We start from the raw sequence: 12,469 nt of genomic DNA on the forward strand, positions 1-12,469 counted from the left end.
AATTTATTATTATTAATAATCATTTATTTTGTGTTAGGGTGTTAAGTTACTTATTATTTTATTTTTTAAGGGGTAAGGTTAAAGTTAAGGGTTAATTTTATTGTTACTTAGTTTTATTATTATTATTTTTTATATTTATGATTTTTGTGTATTTTATTTATTCATTTATTATTATTCACATAATAAAATAAAAATAAATAACGCCTAATCCTAATCCTAACCTAAACTGAACTCGAGCCTCTTACCCGAAAAAAAAAAAAAAAAAATGAAAATATAATGAACAATAATAAAGGAAGAAATAAAAGCTAATGGAAAAGCTAAAATACCTAGCAACAAATGATGCAACAGATAGCCAATAGAGAAAACCTAAGAAAAAAAAAAAACCACAACGCCAAAGCCCAAAAACGCTGCAAACGTGCAAAATCGCACATAAAAAACGTGCGGACAAACACCGGAAAAGCGTTGAACCACTTCCGGACCACCCACCGTCATTATATGTCAGTATTTGAAGGAAGATATCGTTGTTATGGCAGCAGCTAGCTACCATAACCCCGGTATCCTCTTCTTCGGCCGGCGGTCCGATTTAAGATAAAAGTGGTCTCTGTGGGGGATTCGCAGCGAGATAACTTTTATCGGTGATGGGAGTGGGCCTCCCTCCTCCCGCCGTGATCCAGTGCCCTCCGCCGTTTCCCGGAGCAAGCGGCAGAGGCGAACGGATGTTGTTTCTTGAGTGACATGGAGATCAGTGAGAGGGCAGAAGCGACGCCAAAACATCACTTCCGCCCATATTTCTTAAAGGGCCATTTTTTTTTTATTTATATTTTTTTTTTTTATTGCATTTTAGTGGAAATATAAGATGTGAGGTCTTTTTGACCCCCCAGATCTCATATTTAAGAGGATCTGTCATGTTTTTGGTTATTTTTCTATTACAAGGGAGTTTTAAATTCCTCGTAATAGTAATAAAAGTAACAATTATTATTATTTTTTTTAAACAATTTAAAAATAAAAAAAAAGTAAAAAGGTAAAATAAATAAGAAAAAATAAATAAATACATTTAAACATGCCCCGTCCCTCCGAGCTCGCGTGCAGAAGCGAACGCATACGTGAGTAGCACCCACATGTGAAAACGGTGTTCAAACCAACCTTGTGAGGTATCGCCACGATCAGTAGAGCGAGAGCGATAATTCTAGCCCTAGACCTCCTCTTTTTTAAACGTCGCCTATGGAGATTTTTAAGGGTAAAAATTTGTCTCCATTCCACAAGCGGGGCGCAATTTTGAAGCGTGACGTGTTGGGTATCGACGTAACATCATCTTTTCACAATATAAACAAAAATAAATAAATGGGCTAACTTTACCGTTTTATTTTTTTTTTATAAAAAAAACAAAACGGTATTTTTTTCCCCCCAAAAAAATGCGTTTGTAAGACCGCTGCGCAAATACGGTGCGACAGAAAGTATTGCAACGACCTCCATTTTATTCTCTAGGGTGTTAGAGAAAAAAAAAAAAAGTATGTTTGGGGGTTCTAAGTAATTTTCTAGCAAAAAAAAAAACAAACAAAAAAAAAAACTTTTAACTTGCTAGAAAACTACTTAGGAAAAAAAAAATGTATGTTTGGTCTTCTAGCAAAAATAACAAAATAAAAAAAAAAAACTGTTTTTAACTTGTAAACATCAAATCTCAAAAAGAGGCTCGGGCCTTAAGTGGTTAATAAAAATGCAAATTTTTTTTTTTTTTTTTTCGAAAAGGTGAAATTTGCCTTTAAAGATTTGAGAATGCGATGGAGTTGATGGATCGCCGTCTACAATGACTCAGCAATCTGAGAAGAGCCATAGACATGCTGGGCCGACGTGAGCCGGGCCGCGGCACCAGAGGGGTTAATACTCGGAATGAGATACAATGTAACGCTCCTTGCTCCGGCTCCCTCTATAGGCTGCGGCGAGGTCACATGACACTCCAGTATATAGACTGGTGGGGGTGATCGGGAGCTGCAGAGGACGTGGAAAAGGTGTCGCCTATCAGGTAGAACGCGGCTGATTTAGTATCTAGAATGGAATGTCCTCCATACAGGGTATAGATGTCTGGGAAGACCCATTTATACAGCGAATGGTAATATATATTGTAGTGATCAAACTCTGAACAAGACGGATATATGGGGGGAGGGGGTCACCAGAGCTAGAGGAGGGTCTCATCAACTTGTATGGAGCTTCTAAAGCTTCAGCAGGGGGGTAAGAAAGGAACTAAAACACCCAGCATGCCCCTAGAGGGGAGGGTGAAGAACTACAAATCCCAGCATGCCTTGGCGTCTGTAGCTTTTGCGGTGTTTGAAATCCCTCCATGTTTTGAGGATTGGGGTGGGACTACAACCCCCAGCATGCTGTGGTGGTAGGATTACAAGGCTCATTTTGTGCAGTGTTAAAAATGCCTCCATGTCTCAGAGGCATTGAACTACAAAGCTCAGCATGCCTCGGCAAGAAGAAGTCTCAGCTTGTGCAGTGCTAGGAATCCCTGCATGTCTCGGAGGCATGGAACTACAAAGCTCAGCATGCCTGGGCAAGAGGACTACAAGTCTCAGCTTGTGCAGTGCTGGGAATCCCTGCATGGCCCGGGGGCTAGAGCTTCAGATCTCAGCGTGACAACTACAGGTCCCTGATTGTGTGCAGTGCTAGAGATCCCTGCGTGTCCTGGGAGTGGAGCCACCAATCCTACCCTATACTGGTAGCAGGGTGGATAAAAAATAAAAATAAAAATTGATGATTTTTTTTTTTTTTTTTTTTTTTTAAAGGAAAAAAAAAAAAAAAAAAGTGTTTGATTTTTAACCACTTCAGGACCGAGCCTCTGAGAGTTGGTGTTTACAAGTTAAAAGCATTTTTTTTTTTTGCTATAAAATTACTTAAAAAAATAAAATTTTATATATATATATATATATATATATATATATATATATATATATATATATATATATAATTGATATTTATAATAATAATAAAAAATATATATTTTTTATTATTATAAATAATAATAAATATATATATATATTTTTTTTAATTATTATTATTATAAATAATAAAAAAAATTATACATATAATGTTTGGGGGTTCTAACACCCTAGAGCAGGGATATGCCATTATCAGAACCTCCAGCCGTTGCAAAACTACAAGTCCCATCATGCCTCTGGGTCTCATGCTTGTGGCTGTCAGAGTCTTGCTATGCCTCATGGGACTTGTAGTCCTGCAACAGCTGGAGGTCCACTAATTGCATATCCCTGCTCTAGAGAATAAAAAAAAATATGGTTGCTACAATACTTTGTCACACCGTATTTGCGCAGTGGTCTTACAAGCGCACTTTTTTTGGGGGAAAAAAAATAAAAATACACTTTTTTTTATTAACCACTTAAGGACCGAGCCCCTTTCTGAGATTTGTTGTTTACAAGTTAAAAACAATTTTATTTTTATTTATATTTTTGCCAAAAAATTATAATGTTTGGTTTCTAAGTAGTTTTCTAGCAAAAATAACAAAACAAAAAACAGTTTTTAACTTGTAAACAACAAATCTCAGAAAGGGGCTCGGTCCTTAAGTGGTTAATTTAAAAAAAAGTGTATTTTTATTTTTTTTCCCCAAAAAAAAGTGCGCTTGTAAGACCACTGCGCAAATACGGTGCGACATAAAGTATTGCAACCACCGCTGTTTTATTCTCTAGTATGTTTCAATAAAAAATAAAATAAATGTATAATGTGTGTGGTTTCTAACACCCTAGAGAATAAAACAATGGTTGTTGCAATATGTTCTGTCACACCACATTTTACAAGCGCACTTTTTTTGGAAGAAAAAAACACTTTTTTGAATAATAAAAAAAAAAAAATATAGGACAACAGTAAAGTTTGCCCATTTTTTTATATATATATATATATATATATATATATATATATATATATATATATATATATATATATATATATATATATATATATATATATATATATATATATAGTGAAAGATAATGTTACGACGAGTAAATTGATACCCAACATGTCACTCTTTAAAATTGCACCCACTCGTGGAATGGCGGCAAACCTTTACCCTTAAAAGTCTCCATAGGCTGTGTTCAAAAAAATTCCAGAGGTTGCATGTTTTCAGTTACAGAGGAGGTCTAGGGCTAGAATTATTGCTCTCGCTCTACCGATCGCGGCGATACCTCACATGTGTGGTTTGACCACCGTTTTCATATGTGAGCGCCACTCACTTATGCGTTCGCTTCTGCACGGGAGCTCGGCGGGAAGAGGCGCGTTAAATAAGAACAATTTTTTTTTTTTTTAATTTTACCTTTTATTTTTAATTTTTACATTGTTCTTTACAAAAAAAATAAAAATAAAAATCAGGTCACTTTTATTCCTTATAGGAATAAAAATTACCTTTTTTTTTTTTTTTCTTAAACATCCCTTGTAATAGAAAAAAAAAAAAAAAGCATGACAGGGCCTCTTAAATATGAGATCTGGGGGTCAAAAAGACCTCCCCATAATATCTCTAAACTCTGTCCCATTCTCTCCGTCCCAGATGCCGAAAAGCTGGTTCATGCCTTTGTCTCCTCCAGACTGGATTAATGTAATGCCGCGTACACACGGCCGCACTTTCCATCAGAAAAGGTTTAGACCAGGGATATGCAATTAGCGGACCTCCAGCTGTTGCAAAACTACAAGTCCCATCATGCCTCTGCCTCTGGGTCTCATGCTTGTGGCTGTCAGTCTTGCAATGCCTCATGGGATTTGTAGTTCTGCAACAGCTGGAGGTCCACTAATTGCATATCTCTGGTTTAGACGATCGGAATAGCCAACGGAATGATTCCACCTTGGCTATTCCAATCGTGTGTGTGTGGCTTCATCTGACATTTTTTTTTCTTAAAAAACATTCTGACGGACCTAGAAATAGAACATGTTTTAAATCCGTCTGACAAAAACGGAAACGGAAAAACGGTTCGTCTGTGTGCTGCTCCGACGGACCAAAGACGACGCAAGGGCAGCTGTTGGCTACTGGCTATTGAACTTCCTTTTTCTAGTCCTGTCTCACGTCATCACGTTCACGGACTTTGGTGTGATCGTGTGTGGGCAAGTCCGTTCGGACGAAACTCGGTCGGGAAGACCGTCGGTTTTCTGCCAGAAACTCCAGTGATGTGTTCTCCAGTGATGTGATGTGAGCTGTAAAGAGTGACCACGAGTATGATTCTAGTGGCTTCTTTTTGGCCCAAGGAGGGCCTGGTTTTCAACTATGCAGAGGATGGCGGTGGAACCTCACTGGGTTCTTCCACGGTGGAGAGACCTCCTAACTCAGGGGCCCCTTCAACACCCCAATATCGAGAACCTCAGACTGATAGGCTGGTTACTGAGGAGCAGATCCTAAAAAGAAAAGGCTTGTCAGACAAACTAGTCTCAGCCCTATTAGGTAGCCCAAAAAAGGTCACCAGAGCAATTTATTTTAAAACGTTTTGGAAACATTTCAATTTCTGGAGCGCAATTAAGATTTTTTCACGACAGGAAATTATTTTGGTTTTAGAATTTCTCCATGAGGGAATGGAGATGGGGTTGGCAGCTAGTACCCTGAAGGTCCAAGTGGCCGCTTATTCGGTATTCCTTGAGAGACCGCTATCTCAGGAGCCGCTTATTATAATATTTTTTAAGGCATTGGCCAGAGCTAGGCCAGTACCTTTCTAAGTTATTTTTTTCTTTTCTGAAATGGGACCAATCATTGGTATTCCAGGGTTTGATTAAAAAAAAAAACCTTTGAACTTCCGGAGGAAGAAACAATCAAATTTTGGTCACTTAAACTAGTTCTTTTAGTGGCAGTTACATCAGCTAGGAGGGCGAGCAAACTGCAAGCCCTGTCTATAGTCTAACCTTTCTGTTATATATTTCCAGACCGGGAAGTGCTAAAAACGGACCCAGGTTTTCTGCCAAAGGTTCCAACAGCATTTCATAGGGCACAGGAAATAATTCTTCCAACCTTTTGCCCTACACCATCATCCAGCTCTAGGGAGAGGTCTTTCCACAGCCTGGAATTCAGAATTCAGAAAATCTAATTGTTCTCAGGACCATGTAAAGGGTACGGTGCTTCTAAGAACTCTATAGGGAGATGGCCATCGGTGAAGCCTATAGAGCTTCAGGGGTAGATCCTCCCGCAGGGGTAGTGGCCCATTCAACACAGGCAGTAGCAACGTCCTGGGCAGAACGAGCAGGGGCTTCTCTGGGTTGGATCTGTAAAACGGCCACGTGGACGAGTTTTTCCACCTTTACCCGCCAATATAGATTGGACTGGCTATAAGCATTGGAACAAGAGTTCGGCAGGAAAGTCCTGCAGGCGGTGGTCCCACCCTATGAGCATGGATGAGCATGAAAGGGGATGGCTGAGTATTGCTGGGGATGGATGGGATGGCTGAGTATGTATGGATGGGTGGCTGAGAATAGATGAGTATTGCTGATTAAGGATGGATGGCTGAATGAGGCTGAAAGATAAGGGCTATGGGCGGAAGTGATGTTTTGACGTTGCTACCGCCCCGCATCAATATGTAGAGGGGTGGGGGACATCTTCCCCTCACTCGTCTCCATGTCAGGCTAGGGAGAGGATCTGATCGCCTCCACCGCTACCGACGGCTCAGGTAAGCTGAAGAGGATACCGGGGTTATGGTCGCTAGCTGCTGCCAAAACAACGATATTCCTCTTCAAAGTACCGACGTATAATGACGGTGGGCAGTCCGTAAGTGGTTAAAGAGCACCTGTCATTTCAGATATATCACGGCAGCGCCTGTTAGCGGCATTCACTCACCTGCTGCCGCCACGTCCCTCATCTTGTTATGTCACTGCCGCATCACCAGCATCCCATTAAAGTGAATGGGACTGTCGGTGAGTCGACAGCGGTTCAGAGGCCGCTGCGGGACAGAGATGACATTTGCTCTTTAAAAAATATGATTTAAATCAAGCCTTTTTACTAGTGATTTAAATTGACTTGATTTAAATCAAAACCACCCTGACTGGTAGGCAACTACATGTTATGGGGGTGGGACTACTAACCTCATCATGCCTTGTTGAGTGGACTACAAGACTCAGCTTGTAGTCCACTCAGCGTGGAATTATAAATTCAAGCCTGCCTTTGTTGGGGACTACAAATTCCAGCATACCTTTGTAGGAGGACAACATTTGTGTGTGTTGGGCACTAAAAATCTCAGCATACTTGGTAGGGGGGCTATAAGTCTGTTTTTGCAGTGCCAAAAAAATGCTGCTTGTCCTAAGGCTGGAAATTTAATCCCTCCCCCCGATTGGGGGGACTACAGTCTTCACTTGACTCGTAGCCTCCTTACCCACTTGGTAAGTTGAAATCCTGTTAGTACCATATTTTTGGTGATGAAAGTCACAAGTACCAACATGTATTTTAACTGGTCAGGATCAGTTGCAGCTGGTGACGTTTTAGGATGGGGCGAAAGACCCCGCCCTTCCTTTTGACCCATCCCACTTCTCATAAGCCCCACCCCTTATACAATCCACCCACTCTGTCCCTTGTATTCCACTTGCTTCCACCCATAGTGTCAGGAGTATACAGCTCCAGTATCACAGGACAGGGTATACAGCTCCAGTATCACAGGACAGGGTATACAGCTCAGCCTCACAGAGCAAGGGATACAGCTCAGCCTGACACAGAGCAAGGGATACAGCTCAGCCTCACAGAGCAAGGGATACAGGTCAGCCTGACACAGAGCAGGGTATACAGGTCAGCCTGACACAGAGCAGGGTATACAGGTCAGCCTGACACAGAGCAGGGTATACAGCTCAGCCTGACACAGAGCAGGGTATACAGCTCAGCCTGACACAGAGCAGGGTATACAGCTCAGCCTGACACAGAGCAGGGTATACAGCTCAGCCTGACACAGAGCAGGGTATACAGCTCAGCCTGACACAGAGCAGGGTATACAGCTCAGCCTGACACAGAGCAGGGTATACAGCTCAGCCTGACACAGAGCAGGGTATACAGCTCAGCCTGACACAGAGCAGGGTATACAGCTCAGCCTGACACAGAGCAGGGTATACAGCTCAGCCTGACACAGAGCAGGGTATACAGCTCAGCCTGACACAGAGCAGGGTATACAGCTCAGCCTGACACAGAGCAGGGTATACAGGTCAGCCTGACACAGAGCAGGGTATACAGGTCAGCCTGACACAGAGCAGGGTATACAGCTCAGCCTGACACAGAGCAGGGTATACAGCTCAGCCTGACACAGAGCAGGGTATACAGCTCAGCCTGACACAGAGCAGGGTATACAGCTCAGCCTGACACAGAGCAGGGTATACAGCTCAGCCTGACACAGAGCAGGGTATACAGCTCAGCCTGACACAGAGCAGGGTATACAGGTCAGCCTGACACAGAGCAGGGTATACAGCTCAGCCTGACACAGAGCAGGGTATACAGCTCAGCCTGACACAGAGCAGGGTATACAGCTCAGCCTGACACAGAGCAGGGTATACAGCTCAGCCTGACACAGAGCAGGGTATACAGGTCAGCCTGACACAGAGCAGGGTATACAGGTCAGCCTGACACAGAGCAGGGTATACAGCTCAGCCTGACACAGATCAGAGTATACAGGTCAGCAGGGGTGACGGGGCTCGCGGCACTGACAGCTCCCCCCGCCACCCCCAGAGCAGGGCCCAGGCACTCTGAGGGCACCATCAGCTGCATTAAGTCAGATGCACTCACTGTTAAGGTATCCTGATGGCTATTGTTTCCATATTCCTCCTGATATTTGTCTGGCAGGGTGACAATAAAGAAACTTGAAAAGCATTCATCTCATTGTGGTGTGTGGCCATCCTCTTCTTTTGTATATCTGAACACAATAGCTGGCAGAGGAGATTCCTCCATCCAGGGTGTTCATTGTGGATGGATGAATCCATACCTGTAAACCTAGTCCAAGGATAATATGTCAGCTTTCCAATTGGGATTCTACACAGTAATTGAAGAGTGTCCCTCCATGAGGTAACAAAGACATAATTAAAATTTACAGTAAACCCCTCAAGTCCTAAAAATTTGACTCGTAACACTAAAGTCCTTTGTCTTCAAGGACCTTTCTTTTTTTCCTCAACCATTTAACAGTCCTGTGGCAGAATTCATTCTCAATGAGGTTCCTGCATTGGACTATTGAATGATAAGATGAATGATAAATTGGGCAGATGTCAAAGCCTTTTGAACAGTATCTGTCTACGTTCCAGAGACATCTCAAATACATTAAGCATTGATATAACATGTACGTGCCAACCACAAATCCAGTATTTTATAATGTACCTCAAGGTACCTGACAGAACCGGATCTGGTCCTAATGGAAGTCATCTGCCATTATTGAGCTAGAATCCCTCCCCTTTTCCCCATATGAAGAAGATTCTCAGGTGTTCTGAGGTTATTTCTGCATTCCAGTATATCAAAGTTGCATATTTAACCAACATGCCAACTGGTTCATAGCCGAAAGACGGCTACAGCGCGGTCGTCTTATTCTGGGTGAACGTCCTCCCAGAATCTTGCTCCCACGCGCCCCCCCCTGGGGTGCACACCCGGGAAAATCCGTGCCCGCCGGGTCCGAAGGACCTAACCCATCATGGATAACGGCCGCTGATAGCGGCCATTTACCACGTGATTGCTCCGTCAAATGACGTCATGAGGCCGGTTCCTCCCCCCTCTCTGTACCGATCGGTACAGTTAAGAGGGGAGAGGCGGAGAGATGGCCGTAGCGCTGTGGGCTGGATTTGTAGTGCCCACAGTGCTGTCCAGTGCAAATAATCGGCAGTATTGCAATACATTTTAAAAGAAACAAAGAATTTTATTTTTATTTTTTTTACAGATTTTTCTGTCTTTTTTGATTAATAGCGCAAAAAAAAAAAAAAAAAAAAAACAAGCAGTGATTAAATACCACCAAAAGAAAGCTCTATTTGTGTGAAAAAAAAGGACAAAAATTTCATTTGGGTACAGTGTTCCATGACTGAGTAATTGTCATTCAAAGTGTGAGAGCGCTGAAAGCTGAAAATTGGTCTGGTTAGGAAAGGGGTTTAAGTGCCCAGTGGTCAAGTAAGCAATCCATTACATCGAACTGTAATGCCCCATACACACGGTCAGACATTCCGACCACAGAATCCGTCAGATTTTTTCAGACGGATTTTGGCCGAAACTAGTCCTGCATAAACACAAAGTTGTCGGAAAATCCGATCGTTCGGAACGAGGTGACATACAAAAACGTACAACGAGACTACGTCAGTAGCCAGTAGCTTTCGTCTCCAATTTTTTTCAGGGCATGCGTGGCACTTTGTGCGTCGGAATTCTCTACAAACGATCGGAAAAAGTCCGATCGGATTTTGTGGTCGGAAAATTTTAGATCCAGCTCTCAAACTTTTTCCGTCGGAAATTCCGACGGAAAAAGTCCGATAGAGCCCACAGACGAGCGGATTTTCCGACAACATAATCCGATCGGACTTTTTCCATCTGAATTTCCGGACCGTGTGTATGGGGCATTAGGCTGGCCATAGATGACTTCCCCCCCGCCCCCCCCCCCCCATTTAGCCAGCAGGCTGAACAAAAGAAAATGACTTGGCGTCACCATCCATACATTCGAGGTTTGATGGAGAAATCCCCTTCTACTGAAGTATTGTATTATGATAGGGGGGAGACTTTCCCAGCTGTCAGGAACACACTGATCAGCCTTGCAGGCTATAGCCAGTGGCGCTGATCGAGGCAATATTTTCCAACAGGCTGCTTGTATACAAGTCAATCAATGGATCCACTGGTGTACAAGTCTCTTGATCAGTGCCGCTGGCTATAACCGGCAGTGCTGATCCAGGTATGAATCCATTTATATGCGTTTCGATTAAGGTATGGGCAGGCTGGTTGTACCCAAGTCGAACAATAGATCGACTTGTGTACAACCAGCCCATACCTTAATCAAAGTCCGTAGGTCCCTGCTGACCAAACTTTGATGTATGGCCTTCCAGGACCGTCGACTTTTGGGATTAGGAAATCTTTTTTTATCCTTGAGGATAATTTGTCAAATTTCCGATACATACCACAGATCATTGTGAAATGAAATGTCTGAAACAGTGCTGAATATGTATTTTTTATGGTCTACAGAACAAAACATGTCGGACTACACCATTCGGCTGTACAAGGACTGTGACTACCATACAGTGAGGGAGCTGTTTGCGGAGGGAACGTTGGAACATACTCGAGTGGCCTTCAAACATGGACTCTCTCTGACACACATCCGGATATTTTTGCTGGCCGTTTTCCTTGTTACGTTCTTCATCACTGGATCGCTGACCATGTCCGTCATAGTTCTCCTCCTGGTCTTCACTGCCATGTGGTTTGGCACTAGAGACCTCTACGATCACTATGTTCGACATTCCCTCTCCAATGACATGCTGGACATCCAGAAATTCTACATGCAAAGGGATGGCTACTGCTTCTGGGTGGCCGAGTCCTTAGGAAAAGTTGTTGGGATGGTGGTAGCCATTCCATCAGCTCACCCAGGAGGGGAGAACCATATTGAACTGAGAAGGATGTCTGTCGCTGAGAGCCACCGAGGAAGAGGAATCGCCAAAGCGCTATGCAGGACGGTTATTGATTTTGCTCGGCAGCGTGGTTGCAGTGCGGTGGTCTTGGAGACAACATTGGGCCATCAGGCAGCGCATGGATTATACAAGGGCATGGGTTTTATATGGCAGCATTCAACGTTTCTGAAACACCCACTGGCTAAATATGTCGATTTTAAATTTCTGTTCTATAAATATGATATTTCAACATAAAAATACTTGGAAAAAGAGTACTAGTGAATGTCAAACCTTTGCAAACGTCTGCTTAGTGTGCGCAATGCAACTCAGAGGACTCTTCACAAGAGTACCGCCGCCAGAAAACACTCCCATGTACCAAGTTATAGGGCATCACAAGAGATCATTCACATTAAATAATTGTATTTATATAATTTATGAAAATTATCTGGCTTAAAAATGTCTAAAAATCTTCAAAATACAGCAACAGATGTAGTGCCGATTATCCATAATATTAAAAGTGGATACTATATGCAGATTTATTTTTTGTTTTTTTTTTATATATATACATACACACACATATATATATATATATATATATTTTTTTTTTATAAATATTTTTTTTAATAAATATATATATATATATATATATATATATATATATAATATATCTCAACCCCCCAAAAAATTTTTTTATATTGTGTGTGTGTATATATATATATATATATATATATATATATATATATATATATATATATATACACACACTTATATATATATATATATATTCTCAACCCTCCCCCCCAAAAAACAAATTTATATTGTATATATATATATATATATATATATTAATGTGTGTGTGTGTGTGTATATATATATATATACACACATACATACATACAATATACATTTT

General features: G+C 41.8%; 1 pseudogene across 2 annotated transcripts; it reads left to right on the forward strand.

Moving 5' to 3' along the window:
- Nucleotides 1-1,879: 1,879 nt before the first annotated feature.
- LOC143975806 (putative N-acetyltransferase camello pseudogene) lies at nt 1,880-12,092 on the forward strand (annotated as a pseudogene). 2 transcript variants are annotated; one of them, XR_013272421.1, is made up of 2 exons: nt 1,880-2,020; nt 11,141-12,092. The product of XR_013272421.1 is annotated as a putative N-acetyltransferase camello pseudogene, transcript variant X2 (transcript). The 2 variants fall into 2 exon arrangements; XR_013272420.1 differs by having other exon boundaries at nt 1,952-2,107.
- The last annotated feature ends 377 nt before the right edge of the window (nt 12,093-12,469 follow it).

The sequence above is a fragment of the Lithobates pipiens genome, unplaced genomic scaffold, assembly GCF_037356315.1.
Source record: "Lithobates pipiens isolate NorthernLeopardFrog02 unplaced genomic scaffold, aLitPip1_a1.2 Scaffold_13, whole genome shotgun sequence".
NCBI lineage: Eukaryota > Metazoa > Chordata > Amphibia > Anura > Ranidae > Lithobates > Lithobates pipiens.